This window comes from Hordeum vulgare, chromosome 6H (genome assembly GCF_904849725.1).
Source record: "Hordeum vulgare subsp. vulgare chromosome 6H, MorexV3_pseudomolecules_assembly, whole genome shotgun sequence".
NCBI lineage: Eukaryota > Viridiplantae > Streptophyta > Magnoliopsida > Poales > Poaceae > Hordeum > Hordeum vulgare.
In genome coordinates, this window is record NC_058523.1 from 209213871 (window position 1) to 209231727 (window position 17857).

Below are 17857 nucleotides of genomic sequence, written 5' to 3' on the forward strand. Positions count from 1 at the left end.
CCAATGTCACTACGAGTATCCGCATGCAAGACATACATCAAGTGTTTTCAAATCCAATATTCAATCCGACATAACAAACGCGGTAGATGTAGTGGTACAACTACGTGATTCAAATCACCGTCGTCCCATGATTCGTCCCTCGATCCGTTCCGATCTAGCGCCGAACGGACGACACCTCCGCGTTCAACACACGTACAACTCGATTACGATCTCGGCCTTCTTGATCCAGCAAGAGAGATGGAGAAGTAGATGAGTTCTCCAGCAGCGTGACAGCGCTCCGGTGGTGTTGATGATCTACTCCTGGAGGGCTCCGCCCGAGCTCCGCAGAAATCCGATCTAGAGGTAAAACTATGTGGTATAGGTTTGAGTTGCACATGGCAAAGTTGTGTCTCAAAAACCCTAAAACCACTAGTATATATAGGAGGAGGGGAGGGGCTAGCCTTGGGGCTCAAGAAGCCCCTTGGTGCGTCGGCTGAAGTGGAGAGGAGGACTCCTACTCCAATTCAGTTTATGGAAGGAGGAGTCCTCCTCTCCCTTCCCACCTCCCTCTTTCCTTTTTTCCCCTCCTTTGTTGTTTTTCCACTTGTGGCGCCATGGCCCTATTGGGCCGGCATCACCAGCCCACTAAGGGCTGGTGTGCCACCCTAGGGTCACTGGGATCACTCCCGGGTGGGTGGGCCCCTCCTGGTGAATACCCGGAACCCATTCGTCACTCCCTGTACACTGCTGGAAATGCCCGAAACTTTCTGGTGACCAAATGAAACCATCCTATATATCAATCTTCGTTTCCGGACCATTTCGAAAACCGCCGTGACGTCCGTGATCTCATACGGGACTCCGAACAACATTCGGTAACCACACATATAACTCAACTATACTAAAACATCATCGAGCCTTAAGTGTGCAGACCCTACGGGTTCGAGAACTATGTAGACATGACCGAGACACTCCCCGGTCAATATCCAATAGCAGGACCTTGATGCCCATATTGGATCCTACATATTCTCCGAAGATCTTATCGGTTGAACCTCAGTGCCAAGTATTCATATAATCCCGTATGTCATTCCCTTTGTCCTTCGTTATGTTACTTGCCCGAGATTCGATCGTCGGTATCCGCATACCTATTTCAACCTCGTTACCGGCAAGTCTCTTTACTCGTTCCGTAATACAAGATCCCGTGACTTACACTTAGTCACATTGCTTGCAAGGCTTGTTTGTGATGTTGTATTAGTGAGTGGGCCCCGAGATACCTCTCCGTCACATGGAGTGACAAATCCCAGTCTTGATCCATACTAACTCAACGGACACCTTCAGAGATACCCGTAGAGCACCTTTATAGTCACCCAGTTACGTTGCGATGTTTGATACACACAAGGTATTCCTCCGGTGCCAGTGAGTTATATGATCTTGGTCATAGGAATAAATACTTGACATGCAGAAAACAATAGCAACAAAATGACACAATCACATGCTACGTTCATAGTTTGGGTCTAGTCCATCACATGATTCTCCTAATGATGTGATCCAATTATCAAGTGACAACACTTGCATATAGTCAGAAAACCTTGATCAACTGGCTAGCCAACTAGAGGCTTGCTATGGACATTGTTTTGTCTATGTATCCACACATGTATCTATGTTTTCATTCAATACAATTATAGCAAGGATAATAAACGATTATCTTGAAACAGGAAATATAATAATAACTATTGTATCATTGCCTCTAGGGCATATTTCCAACAATCTCCAACTTGCACTAGAGTTAATAATCTAGTCCTCACATCGCCATGCGATTTACATTGTAATAAATCTAACACCCATACAGTTCTGGTGTTGATCATGTTTTGCCCGTGGAAGAGGTTTAGTCAGCGGGTTTGCTACACTCAGATCCGTGTGCACTTTGCAAATATTTACGTCCTCTCCTTCGACGTAGTCGCGGATGAGGTTGAAGTGTCGTTTGATGTGCCTGGTCTTCTTGTGAAACCTTGGTTCCTTTGCTAAAGCAATGGCACCAGTGTTGTCACAGAACAGAGTTATTGGATTTAGTGCGCTTTGCACAACTCCAAGATCCATCATGAACTGTTTCGTCCAGACACCCTCCTTAGCTGCCTCCGAGGCAACCATGTACTCCGCTTCACATGTAGAATCTGCTACGATGCTTTGCTTGGAACTCCACCAACTTACCGCACCCCCATTAAGAATAAATACGTATACGGTTTGAGACATAGAGTCCTCCGGATCAGTGTCAAAGCTCGCTTCGACGTAACCCTTTACGACGAGCTCTTCGTCACCTCCGTAAACAAGAAACATTTCCTTAGTCCTTTTCAGGTACTTCAGAATATTCTTGACCGTCGTCCGGTCATCCACTCCTGGATTACTTTGAAACCTGCCTGCCATACTTATGACCAAGCTGACGTTTGGTCTAGCGCACATCATTGCATACATGATAGAACCTATGGCTGAAGCATAGGGGACGGAACTCATTTGCTCTCTATCTTCCGCAGTTGCTCGGCACTGAGTCTTACTCAATTTTATACCTTGTAACACTGGCAAGAACCCCTTCTTGGACTGTTCCATTTTGAACTTCTTCAAAACTTTATCAAGGTATGTGCTTTGTGAAAGTCCTATCATGCGTCTTGATCTATCCCTATAGATCTTAATGCCTAGAATGTAAGCAGTTTCTCCTAGGTCCTTCATAGAGAAACTTTTATTCAAGTAATGCTTTACGCTCTCAAAAACTCCACGTTGTTTCCAATCAGCAATATGTCATCCACATATAATATTAGAAACGCCACAAAGCTCCCACTCACTTTCTTGAAAATACTAGATTCTCCATCCACTTGTATAAATCCAAATGCTTTGATCACCTCATCAAAGCGCTTATTCCAACTCCGAGATGCTTGCACCAGTCCATAAATGCATCGTTGGAGCTTGCATACTTTGTTAGCATTCTTTGGATCGACAAAACCTTTGGGTTGCATCATATACAACTCTTCCTTAAGAAAACCATTAAGGAACTCCGTTTTGACATCCATCTGCCAGATTTGATAATCGAAAAATGCAGCTATTGCTAACATGATTCGGACGGACTTAAGCATCGCTACCGGTGAGAATGTCTCATCGTAGTCAACTCCTTGAACTTGTGAAAAACCCTTTGCCACAAGTCGAGCTTTATAAACGGTCACATTACCGTCCGCGTTTGTCTTCTTCTTAAAGATCCATTTGTTCTGAATAGCCTTGCGGCCTTCAGGTAATACTTCCAAAGTCCACACTTTGTTTTCGTACATAGATCCTATCTCGGACTTCATGGCCTCCAGCCATTTGTTGGCATCCGGGCCCACCATTGCTTCTTCATAATTTGCAGGTTCATTGTTGTCTAACAACATTATTGATAAGACAGGATTACCGTACCACTCAGGAATAGTACGTGATCTTGTCGACCTACGAGGTCCGATAAGAAATTGATCCGAAGTTTCATGATCATCATCATTAACTTCCTCGTCAACCGACGTCGCTTCGACAGAGGTTCCCCCTGCCCTGTGCCACCGTCTAGAGGGATTAGAGGTTCAACAACCTCATCAAGTTCTATCTTCCTCCTACTCAATTCATTCGAGAGAAACTCCTTCTCAAGAAAAGCTTCGTTCTTAGAAACAAACACTTTGCCCTCGGGTTTGAGATAGAAGGTGTACCCAACTGTCGCCTTCGGGTAACCTATGAAGACGCACTTTTCCAGTTTGGGTTCTAGTTTTTCAGGCTGATGCTTTTTGACATAAGCATCACATCCCCAAACTTTAAGAAATGACAATTTCGGTCTTTTGCCATACCACATTTCGTATGGTGTCGTCTCAACGGATTTTGATGGTGCCCTATTTAAAGTGAATGCAACTGTCTCTAATGAATAACCCGAAAACGATAACGACAAATCGATAAGAGACATCATAGATCGCACCATTTCTAACAAAGTACGATTACGATGTTCGGACACACCATTACGCTGTGGTGATCCAGGCGGTGTCAACTGTGAGACAATTCCACATTGTCTTAAGTGAGCACCAAACTCGAAACTCAAATATTCACCCCCACGATCAGAACGTAGGAATTTGATCTTCTTGTTACGATGATTTTCAACTTCACTCTGAAATTGCTTGAACTTCTCAAACGTTTCAGACTTGTGCTTCATCAAGTAGATATATCCATACCTACTCAAATCGTCAGTGAAGGTGATAAAATAATGTTATCCGTTGCGCGCCTCCACACTCATTGGACCGCACACATCGGTATGTATGATCTCCAACAAGTCACTTGCACGCTCCATTGTTCCGGAGAACGGAGTCTTAGGTATCTTTCCCATGAGGCATGGTTCGCACGTGTCAAGTGATTCAAAATCAAGTGACTCCAAAAGCCCATCAGAATGGAGTTTCTTCATGTGCTTTACACCGATATGACCTAAGCGGCAGTGCCACAAAAACATGGCACTATCATTGTTAACTCTACATCTTTTGGTCTCAATGTTATGTATATGTGTATCATCGCTATCAAGATTCAATATGAACAATCCTCTCACATTGGGTGCATGACCATAAAAGATATTACTCATAGAAATAGAACAACCATTATCGTCTAGCTTAAACGAGTAGCCGTCTCGCAATAAACAAGATCCAGATATAATGTTCATGCTTAACGCAGGCACTAAATAACAATTATTCAAGTTCATAACTAATCCTGATGGTAACTGAAGTGAGACTGTGCCGACGGCGATTGCATCAACCTTGGAACCATTTCCCATGCGCATCGTCACTTCATCCTTTGCCAGCCTTCGTTTATTCCACAGTTCCTGCTTCGAGTTGCAAATATGAGAAACAGAACTGGTATCAAATACCAGACACTACTACGAGAGTTGGTTAAGTACACATCAATAACATGTATATCAAATATACCTGATTTTTCCTTGGCCGCCTACTTATCAGCCAAATACTTGGGGCAGTTGCGCTTCCAGTGACCCAGTCCCTTGCAATAATAAGACTCTGTTTCAGGCTTAGGTCCAGCCTTGGGTTTCTTCGTTGGATTAGCAACATGCTTGCCACTCTTCTTGGAGTTACCCTTCTTGCCTTTGCCGTTTCTCTTGAAACTAGTGGTCTTATTGACCATCAACACTTGATGCTCTTTCCGGAGTTCCGACTCTGCGACTTTCAGCATCGCGAATAACTCGTCGGGTGACTTGTTCATCCCTTGCATGTTATAGTTCAACACAAAGCTCTTATATCTCGGTGGAAGTGATTGAAGAATTCTGTCAGTGATAGCCTCTTGCGGGAGTTCAATTCCTAGCTCAGCTAGACGGTTTGAGTACCCAGATATTTTGAGCACATGTTCACTGACAGACGAATTCTCCTCCATCTTGCAAGCATAGAATTTATCAGAGGTCTCATACCTCTCGTGTAACGCCCAAGATGCGATCCTATCCATATTTTGGCGTGAGAGCCTCGACACGGATAGAAGCGCATCTCGTCGTTTCACAAGAATGGATATTGTTACAAGTACATGTACTGAAAAGAAGAGATATATGGAATTGGCTTACACTCGCCACAAGCTACATCAGAGTCACATCAGTACAATACATAAATATCATGAATAAGAGGAGGGTCCGACTACGGATGAAAAAAAACGAGAAAATAAAATGACGTCCATGCTTGCTATCCCAGGCTGCCGGCCTGGAACCCATCCTAGATCGATGAAGTAGAAGAAGAAACTCCAAATGAACATTCATCGCGCTCACGTCAAAGTAACCTTTACCTGTACCTGCAACTGGTGTTGTAGTAATCTGTGAGCCACAGGGGACTCAGCAATGTCATTTCCAAAGGTATCAAGAGTAGCAAAGCTTAATAGGTAAGGTACGGTTAAGTGGTGAGCCTGCAGCAAGCGACTACACATTATATGAGGTGGCTAACTTACGAGTACAAGAATAAGAGGGGGGAAGATCTACGCATAGCGGATGTGAACTACTGATGATCAAATGATGATCCTGAACACCTACTTACGTCAGACCTAACCCCACCGTGTCCTCGATCGGACAAGGAGCTCGCGAAAGAGATAGTCACGGTTACACACTCAGTTGGCATATTTTTAATTAAATTAACTTCAAGTTATCTAGAACTAGTGTTGAACAAAGTTTCCATGTTGCCACATAACCACGGGCACGGCTTTCCGAATGATTTAACCCTGCAGGGGGTGCTCCAACTAGTCCATCACAAATTACCACAAGCCTCATAGAAATCCTTGACCACGAAGCTCGCGATCTCGTCGGACTCCTTAGTGGAAAACCTCAACTCTGAGATTACCCAAAGTTTCACCAGAATCCCGATGCACAAGATATTTTGTAAAAGGTAAAAATAATATAGTAAGGCCACCCGGTGTGTCGACGAACCCGATAGGAGCCGCGTATCTCGTTCTCAGGACAAACCGTCTATGCATAGTGTACGGTAGCCAAACGCTCGAGTTTCCCCGAGGTGGCACCGCCGACTGCTAGGTGGCTGGACCAACACTCATGCGGAGCACTGGCTCGGGGGTTGATTAGTTATCCTCGGGGTCCGGAAAGTCCCTACACAATTTTATTAGGTTATTAATCAAGTGTAAAACCAAAGTTCGGCCTTGCCAGACCAGCTTTAATCTAAGACGAATTATCAAGGGGGTCCCCATAACAACCCCGATCGTGTTAGGAGCGCTCAATTATGGAATATAATAGCGGTAGCCGAAACTAAGGGGGCAAAGGTGGAACAAAACACCAGGCTAGAATGGCCGAGCCTTCCACCTTTTACCAAGTATATATGTGCATTAAATTAAATAACATTTAATAGGGTGATATAACAAGGAACCCATGTTATCACATGGAAGAAACTGCACCTGCAACTAGCAACGATAACACATGGTTAAGCAAGCGGTAACATAGCCAATGAGTGTATTGCTAGGTTGTGAACAGGTTGAGGGTTTTCATGGCAATGTTGGAAGGCTGATATTTAATAGGTGGTAGGCAACGAGATATAGTGGCAGAAACAATAATACTAGCATGGCAATGATAGTAATGGTATCTGGGTAAATGGTCATCTTGCCTGAGATCCCGCTTGGAAGAAGAATGACTCCGTGAAGCATACGAACCGATATAGTCTAACGGGTCCTCACTTTCCGACACGCTTGCGGAACTCTATCGAGACGAAGCAAACCGGAAACAAGCATCAACACAGATATTCACCACGTCACATGCACGACAAGATGCAATCCACATATGATGCATGATTAGTTGAATATATGCAAGACATGACATGACAATTCACAACAATCAAACACTACACATTAAGTGAAGTTCAATATGCAACGAGTTGCATATTGACGAAACTCCACATACGAATTATTTAGTTCTATCCCGATTAGGTACACGGCAATATTAAATGTGGTTAAACATGTCAAGAGGTGAAGCGTAATTAATCTACCTATCTAGGCGTTTTAAATGAGGCCGGAAACGACTTATAGCATCTCCGAGATGACCTCTTACGTTAATTTATAATCTGTCCAGATCTGAACTAACACATTTTAATATTTGTTAAACAGAAAAATAAATAGGTTCACGTCATTCTACGCGTCGTTTCAATCAATTTACACATAGAGAACATCTCCAACGGAGCTACGGTTCAAAAGATACAAACACCGCAAGATATGATGGTATGAATGCAATATCTGTGCAACAACAGTCACAAGCATCCCAAACCCAGAAGGCAGCAACAAAATATGAAACTACACAAGATTCTAAGCAAGTTTCATATAGGACACGATCAAAACGGAGCAACGGTTCAAAAACTACGAGCTAAACAAGAAATAGACATAATCTGCCAAAATCAGCCACATAGCATTTTCTACACCCTTGAACAACAAGCTACACAAATCCAAAATGCTCAAACAAGACATGAGGCAATAGAGGTCAAGATGCACTACAACATACTACTAATAACATCTAGCATGGAAGCATGGATCACTAGGAAAAGAACTCACAAAATGGCATCGCACACAGAGTTTCAGACTTGGTGAAAATATCAGTTTTGACAGTGCAGTTTTGGATCTGAAGGCATATCGACAACAAAAAAACTATATGCTACAGGGCACCAAATGGCATGAAAATTCACAGCATGCTAGAGAACCTTAAGGACTACAACTAACTCCATTGCACCAACCTCAAAAGAGCTACATATCACCAGATAAACTTATGGCAAGACATCAACAAAATATAACAGATTTCAGACTTAGAAATATTTTAGCACCTCCAGATCAACACTATTTTCTAGCATGTTGACAACAAGCAAATAACACCTAAACATGAATTTCTATTGCAACCAAAATTACGAGAGGCTAGCCTACACATCCAAGGGTATATCTCTAGTTGACAACTCATTCATATCATGCACGGAATAAATCCCATAAAATAAACAAAAGGGCAACATGGCAAAATATCACGCGCACTAACTTTCTTAAAAGCTAAAACTAAATGTGCAGTTAAATTCTATGGATCTTCCTACCCCGAAAACATGTATAAAATGTGGGGTTGCAAAAAAAAACGCCACACGTATATGCGAGTATATGTCCTAGACATGTCATAGCAAACTAGAGACGGAACCTACATACAAAAATGCAAATAACCATTCTAAAATACATGGCAAAAGGTCCCTAATAACATGAGCATTTAAACTACGGGATTTGAGCAATCCGGACACACATAAAATAAATACGGGATAATTCCCTATTAGGACAACATGCAAAACTAGGTAAACAACGGGTCAAACCACTCCAAGCATGCATGCAGGTTGCAAAATATGAATCTACGCGAAAAACTAATCAAGTTACATATTTAAAATATTCCGATCCGACGCACGAATAACAAGATACGAATGTTTTAATATCTAGCATTTTTCTGAAAATATTAATTCATAGAAAATCCTAAATACCAAACGGGCCTTATCTGATAGCGAAATAGCTAATTGACGCCCGTGGGCGTGGGATAGGGCGCTGGGGAACTCACCTTGGTGGGCCGTGGCTCAGGCGGTTGAGGAGGCGGCCTGGAGAGGAGGAGCTAGGCCGGCGGCATGCTGGGCCGACTTGGGGAGGCCGAGCTGGGCCTCGAGGCACTCGGCCCAGGCGCGCTGGGAGGCCGGAGCGCTGGCGCTCTCGGTCAACGGGCGAGAGGTCGTCCTCTACCTCCCTCCAGAACAGAGGCATGGCGTTGGGAAAAGGCACACCGGCGAGGGGCTCGGGGATGGTCGGGGTTCCGGGAAGGTTCGAGATCGGCGGATCCGGGGGCGAGGAGTCCATTCCCGATGTCGGTGGCTCGAGACGGTGCCCGGACAGCGGCTTGGGACCTGCGGGGAGAGAGAGCGGGTGAGGTGAGGGGAGATGCAAAGCAGAGGAAAGAGGAGAGGAAGGAGGGGGTTTCGGCGGGCTCTCGCCGGCGCGACGACTGCTCTGGCGGGTCCGGGCTCCGACGACCGGTGCGGGAGGTGCTGAGGCGGCGGCGCGCGTCTGCTTGCGCGAGGAGAGGGGAGGCGAGCGCTCGGGTGCGCTGGGGCTGGCTCGGGCCCGGTCCGTCTCGAAGCGGGCCAGCTTCGGGCCTCGGCGGGCTACGACGGCTTGTGGCTGGCTGGCGCGCCAAGTGAGGGCCGGTGGCTGGGGAGGCATGGAATTTGAGGCTAGAGGTTAGGGAAGGCTAGGGTTTGACTAGGGCTGTCCCAAAATGGACTAGAGGGTGTCTATAAATAGCAAGGGGGCTAGGGTTTGGGGGTGTTGAACCCGATTTCGACCGCACGATCGAGATCGAACGCCTCGGACACGGGGATGGCTAGATGGGCTGTGTAAAACAAGACGTGTTAAGAGAAGAGAGGGGTTTGGCGGCCCGACACAATATTTTAAACACCGAAAAACGTCCGATAAATAACCGACAACGGTGTCGCTACGGACGACCATTCGGGTACCAGACGGACTCCGATTGCGACGCAAATTGGCAGGCGGCCTACCTATATCTAAATAAGACCACACGCCAAGTTTCAACTCAATCCAATAATATTTTATACACACTTTTAAAAACAAATATTTGACGATGCCGTAGGCGCGTGCGTGTGTGGTTGGGCTCAGAAGGGCAACGACGAACACGATGAAAGGATCGATATGGTTGACTAGAGGGGGGGGGGGTGAATAGACAACGACCACTTTTTAATTAATCTTAGCAAGTTAAGGTAAACACCATATAGGTTCACAAATATCACGACAATGAGGTGAACCCTAATGGAGCTAACAACGAGAGCTATTAAGACAAGTAAGATATAGTCAACAATATAAGCATACACAAAGTAAAGGTTAGAGATAACCACAAGTGGAACCGATGGAGACGAGGATGTGTTATCGAAGTTCCTTCCCTTTGACAGGAAGTACGTCTCCGTTGGAGCGGTGTGGAGGCACAATGCCCCCCAATAAGCCACTAAGGCCACCGTATTCTCCTCACGCCCTCGCACGATGCAAGGTACCGTGATTCCACTATAGGTGCCCTTGAAGGCGGCGACCGAACCTTTACAAACAAGGTTGGGGCAAACTCTACACAAAGCTTGGAGGCTCCCAACTAGACCACGGAGCTTCACCACAATGGAATATGGCTTCCAGGTGACCTCAACCGTCTAGGATGCTCAAACACCCAAGAGTAACAAGATCCGCAAGGGATTGGTGGGGGAATCAACTTTTCTCTTGGTGGAAGTGTGAATCTAGGCCTTCTCAACCAATCCCTAAAGAATCAACAAGTTTGATTGGCTAGGGAGAGAATTCGGGCACTTTTGAGCTTAGGGAGCAACAATGGAGCTTGGGGATGTAAGAGATAAGGTTCCACAGCTAGAAGAACCCTTTATATAGTGGGGGAAAAATCCAACCGTTTTCCCACTCTCTCCCCGAGCTCCAGCGGTACTAACGCTACATGCAGCGGTACTACCGCTGGCACTCCAGCGGTACTACCGCTAACCAGGGGCGGTACTACTGCTGACTAGCGGTACTACCGCTGGCCCCAGCGGTACTACCGCTGGGCCCCGGGTAGTGCAAAAGCACTACCACCGCCAAGAAAGTGTTCGCAAAAAGGTCCGTCCACGAACAACCGCTAGGCAGGCGGTACTAAGCTCCTGGAGCGGTACTACCGCTGACCAGGGGCGGTACTACCGCCAGCCAGCGGTACTACCGCGGGCTGCAGCGGTACTACCGCTGGGGACCATTTTGCAAGGAGGAAAGAAACACAGTGGCGGGGGCCGCTCCAAAGATGAAGGTAAGGGAAAATATGTGAAGTGTGCGCGTGCAAAGATAGATTCCACCCAAACCTTTCCACTACGGTTCCCCTCTTAATAGTACGGCTTTCCTATGACTCAAATAAAGAGAATCGTAGAGAGCGCCGTGCTTCCATTCCATGAATGAGGAGGCGAGTCGTCTTGTGCCATTGACGTGTGTTATCTGAAACCTTAACACACACGGTTAGTCCTTTACGGTACTGTCATCAATCACCAAAATTACTTAGGCATAAACTATGCCCCAACAATCTCCCCCTTTTTGGTGGATTGATGACAATACCGGATTTGCACAGAGAATAATATGAGAACAAAAAGATAGAGATATATGACAATACGGGGCATATGACTCACAGCATATGATGGAAATAAATCTCACATAAGTTCATGTCTCACCAACGATAGCAAACTAGAAGCAAACCAAGTTCGAAGCAAACCACGAAAGAAAGCAAAGCAAAGCAAAGTTCAACTCTAAAAACAAGTAAATCCAGCTCCTAGACTCTCTCCCCCTTTGGCACAAGACATCAAAAAGGGGCACACCTAACGCCACAGGTAGTTACTCCTCATCCTCAGCATTGCCAGACTCGTCGGTACCCTCCTGATCGTCCTGCTCCTCCTCTTCCTCCTCAGCGCCAGACCACTGGTAACCTTGAGACTGCATCCAAGTAGCCTCTGGAGTGATGTCGTCCTCTGATCCGCTGGAGATGTCAACATCAAGAGTCCTTAGGACACGCTTGTGCCTCTAGCGGTTCTCCTTCTGAGCCACGTGCGCCTGGTACTGGCCCTTGGCCTGCATACAGAATAGGGTCTTCATCTTATCCTGCAGTTTGATGGCCCAAGATGGCATGGCAGAAGAGCGGGACTGAGAGGCGGTTCCTCTGTCAGCAGCAGTCTCTGTGTCAGTATCCATGTGCTGAGAGGAAGTTGATGGGTTGGCCCATTTATCCTTGACGCGAAGCTTGACAGGGTCGTGCACAATGTAGTCAGACTGAATGTAGAGCTCCTCCTGCGGATAAGTATCTTGCCACTTCTGACGAATATAAGCGAACAGATAGGGCCCGTAGATGGGAACCTTACGCATTATGATGCAGTTCCAGAGCTCCGTGAACATCACATCAGAAATATCAAGAGGGGCAGACTCCTTAGTCATAGCCTCCTCACAGAGCAGCATCATCTCAGCCAAAGAGCCATGAACCTCGTCGAAGTTACCAATGCGAGGGAAGAGGGTGTTGCGGAAGATCCGATGCATGATGTCCAAATGCTTGGGAAGCACACCCTTCCTCACATAGAGTTGCTGCAGTCTGTCCTTGGCTGGGGGCCTATCAGTGGGGGCTGCAGCATGAGGACGCGACCCAAGTGGAGTGTCAGCTCCCTGGCACTCAACCTTGAGGAATGCCATGAATTCACGCCAGGTACCTGTCATCTTCTGAGTCCCAGTCATCCATACCATAGAGCGCTCTTCATCAGGAGAGAAGTGGACCGTGACATAGAACTGGGCAACAACAGTGGGGTCAAGATCTGTTTTGAAAGTGATGATGTCCTTGATGCACAGTTTGTCAATCAGAGAGAGGGCATCACCAAAATAGTCCAGGTTCCGCTGAAGATGAGCAAGGTCAATCCACTGAACGGGGACATAGTTCTTCTTGAAATGCATGAAAATATCACGGTAGATCCTGCAGTGATCCTTTGCCCAAACATGGTCAACATTCCTGATCACAGCCCTCTCGTTGAGATAATGGTTCTGAGTGCGGAACCGCAGAAAGTCCTTGGGGGGCATTGTGCGGACATTGATCCCCTTGTCCTTGGTCGCGGTCTTCTTGAAGGACTGCTTTTTGGGTTGTAGACCTGAAGTGGCTGAACCCTCTGGAGCCTCTGGGTTGCGATACTGCTTTGACTGCGTGTCCCGTGGGGGGTTCGAACGGCGAGAACTACCTATGACACAAAACACACAGCAAAAAGAAGCGACAAAAAGAGTCAAGGCAATGAACTAGAAAAGGCAGAAAAAAATAAACACTCATTGCCAAGCAGATGAAAAGAATGCACAGTGAATCCTCCTCGCGGTAGTACCGCTACCCCTGGCGGTAGTACCGCTGGGGGTCCTAGCGGTAGTACCGCTACCCCTGGCGGTAGTACCGCTGGGGGTCCTAGCGGTAGTACCGCTACCCCTGGCGGTAGTACCGCTGGGGTTTGACTTTCAGATCTGATAGATAAAATAGACATCATGGATAAGGCTACACGATTTTGACAAGGGGCATGGGCTGTATATGAACACTAAGAATTCCACCACAGCCCTACACACATGAGACTCACAAGTACCACCGAAATAAGTGCATGCCTAGGCAAGTGAGAGCAAGTTTTAGATCTAATCCAAATAGTTCAAGTACTTGATCTAAAACATGTAAATCCTAGGGCATGGCAAAAATAAACCGCAAAGATTCATAGGACCTATACTCCCCTCAAATATCTCCTTCATGCCATCCAAGAACAGGACACAAGATCAAAGACATGAATCCAAACTACCAATGCTCCTAACCCTAGAACAAGAACATCAACCAATAGAAGAAGGGGAGGAGCGTTACCGGGATTCATGGCCCTTGGAGGAGGAAGGAGACGTGGAGCAAACCTTCCAATCCAACGGAGAGAAGGAGCTCCACGAATAGAGATCAAAACAGGGGGATTTCGGGCTAGGGGAGGGAGGAGCCGCGAGGAAGAAGAAAGAGCCTGAGAAAAACGGGCTCCCCCTCCTTTATATAGCCCAAGGGGTACGGGCCAGCAGTAGTACCGCTGTGGACCTGGCGGTAGTACCGCTACCTGGCGATAGTACCGCTGGATGCAGCGGTAGTACCGCTGGGGTCCTGGCGGTAGTACCGCTCCCCCTAGCGGTAGTACCGCTACCCCTTGAGACATCCCTAAAAATTTCCTAGCAGGTCGTGTTAGATGGGAATCCTGGCGATAGTACCGCTATCCCTAGCGGTAGTACCGCTGGAGTCCTGGCGGTAGTACTGCTACACCTGGCGGTAGTACCGCTGGGGTCCTGGCGGTAGTACCGCTACCCCTGGCGGTAGTACCGCTGCAAATGACACACCGTGGCTTAGGATAAGAGAAGAACTTGGGAAAATGACAAGTAAGTAAAAGAAATAGCACCAAAAAATATGTACTGACTTGTCATTGTATATCCTCTTCTTCTATACGAAGGAAAGGTGGGGAGGGGCGGTGGCCGAGGCCACCTATGTGTGAGACAATGGTATGACACCGCGAAGAATTATCCTTGGGTTCATGACCAATGCTCGTCTTTGAAGCACAAGTGCCATTTGACAATGGCTAAAGTGAAAGACTAGATTGATTTATGCATAATGGGGGGAGGGAGAGTTCATTGAGAGAACAACACTCCCCCCTATGTCCATGCCTACATCTAGACCAAGATGGAATGCAAAGTGAGGTGCAACATGCCTAGTTTCAATCCACATTACTTGAATCAATGATATTTAGCTCATGCCTTAACTCCCGGAACCTTGCATCATCTAGAGGCTTAGTGAAAATATCTGCAAGTTGCTCTTCAGTGTGGATGAAGTGAACCTCAATATCACCTAGCTTGATATGTTCACGAATGAAATGATGGCGAATATCAATATGTTTGGTTTTGCTATGTTGCACTGGGTTGAGGGAAATCTTGATAGCACTTTGATTGTCACATAGAAGAGGCACTTTGTCACAAGTGACACCATAATCCTTTAAAGTTTGCCTCATCCATAGCAATTGTGCACAACAACTTGCAGCTGCCACATACTCAACTTCGGTGGATGATAAGGAGACGCAATTCTGCTTCTTTGACGACCAACTTACCAATGAGCGACCAAGGAATTGGCATCCTCCAGACGTTGACTTCCTCTCCACACAATCTCCTGCCCAATCCGAGTCAGAATAGACAACTAGATTGAAGTTTGCTCCTTTGGGATACCAAAGGCCAAAGTTTGTGGTATGAGCCAAATATCGAAAGATTCGCTTAACAGCCATGTAATGACTTTCTTTTGGTGCGGATTGAAACCGTGCACATATCCCTACACTCAACATAATATCCGGTCTGGATGCACAAAGGTAAAGGAGGTATCCAATCATGGAGTGATATACCTTTTGATCCACTGCTTTACCATTGGGATCACTGTCAAGCTTGCATCTTGTTGGCATGGGGAACTTGACCGGTTTGACATCTTCGAGCTCGAACCGTTTGAGCATGTCTTGAGTGTACTTGGCTTGTTTGATGAATGTCCCTTCTAGACCTTGTTTAATCTCGAACCCGAGGAAGAACTTCAACTCTCCCATCATGGACATCTCAAACTTCTCAGTCATTAGTGCAGCAAATTCTTCATTGAAGGAAATGTTAGGAGAGCCAAAGATAATATCATCAACATATAGTTGGCATATGAACAAATCCCCTTTAACCCTCTTAGTAAAAAGAGTGGGATCTATCTTCCCAATTTCAAACCCACGATCTTGTAACAACTCAGTAAGATACGCATACGACGCGCGTGGGGCTTGTTTAAGGCCATAGAGTGCCTTATTAAGTTTGTACACATGATTGGGGAGCTTGGGATGTTCGAATCCCGGGGGTTGTTTGACATAGACCAACTCATTTAAAGGACCATTAAGAAAGGCACTTTTCACATCCATTTGTTGTAATTTGAAGTTATGATGAGAAGCAAATGCAAGCATCATGCGAATAGATTCTAGACGAGCAACAGGGGCAAAGGTTTCACCGTAGTCGATACCCTCGACTTGGGAGTAGCCTTGAGCCACCAATCTTGCCTTGTTTCGAATCACAATCCCATTGGCATCTTGCTTGTTCTTGAATATCCATTTGGTCCCGATGACATTATGTTCCTCCGTTGGCCTAGGCACTAAATCCCAAACTTGGTTGCGCTCGAAGTTGTTAAGTTCTTCGTGCATGGCCATAAGCCAATCCTCATCATCGAGCGCTTCCTGTACCTGTTGAGGTTCACAATACGAAACAAACGCGTGATGCTCACAATAATTCCAAATCTGTTGACGGGTGGATACTCCCCTTTTTAAACTGCCAAGTACATTCTTCATAAGATGTGACTTGACTCTCAGCTTGTTCGCAATCTTGGCTGCTCGACGCTCCAAGAGTTCTTCATTAGATAAGGGGGAGCATCAACTTGTTTCCTTTGCTAGCCCTTGCGTCTTGAGCCGGCTGTTGGTGCTCTAGAAGGGAATTGTGAGACAGTCTCCTGATCATCTTGTCCTTCGACTTGAGCAGGTTCACTAGTTTGTTCTTGTATTTGTGGTTGCTCTTGATCTTGATCTTGTGCTTCTACTTGGTCTAGATCTCGGGGTTGCACTTGATCTTGATCATGAGCCGGTTCGGAGTCTTGGGGTAGTGCTTGAATATCCTGAGACACATCATCATTGTTGGGCAATTTATCTTGACCTTGAGCTTTTTTATTTTGTTGAGAGTCTTCTCTTTGTTCATCGGAAGCGTATGGGGGCTTGTGGAGGTGATGGCTCCACTTGAGTAGAGCATTGTCCTTCTCCTTCGGCCACAAGGGGTTCCTCAATGGGGAGTATTTGACCAATCCCCATTCTTCTTATGGCTTGGGGAGGAATTTCATCACCTACATCACAAAGACCACTTTGCTCCACTTGGGAACCATTATTTTCATCAAACTCTACGTTACACGTCTCCTCAATTAGTCCGGTGGACTTGTTGAGGACACGATAAGCATGAGAGTTTGTAGCATAACCAACAAAGATACCCTCATGTGCTCTAGAATCAAATTTAGCTAACTGTGCACCTTTCTTGAGAATGAAACACTTACAACCGAATACCCGGAAGTACTTGAGATTGGGTTTGTTTCCAGTTAGAATTTCATACGGAGTCTTGTTCAAGCCTTTGCGGATGTAGAGCCGATTGGATGCATGACATGCTGTGTTGATGGCCTCTGCCCAGAAGTTATATGGAGATTTGAATTCTGCCATCATTGTCCTTGCAGCGTCTATCAAGGTCCGGTTCTTCCTTTCTGCCACGCCGTTTTGTTGAGGGGTATATGGTGCAGAATATTGGTGTTTTATTCCCTCATCACCTAGAAACTCATCTAAGGTGTAGTTCTTGAACTCGGTGCCGTTGTCACTTCTAATCATCAAGATCTTTGCTTCATGTTGACGTTGCGCTTCATTAGCAAAGTTGATGACCGTTTGTTGAGTTTCACTCTTCTTTTTAAAGAAATATACCCAGGTATATCTTGAGTAGTCGTCAACAATCACTAAGCAATACTTTCTGCCTCCAAGACTATCAAATGATGGAGGACCAAACAGATCCATATGGAGAAGTATCCATATGGAGAAGTTCCAATGGCCTCTTAGTGTAGATAAGAGTCGTTCGACGATGAGCAGTTTCATGAATCTTTCCTTCAATGCTGGCACTGCAAACACGATCTTTAGCAAAACTCACATTTGTTAGTCCACGAATATGGTCCCCTGTCAGAAGACTTTGCAAA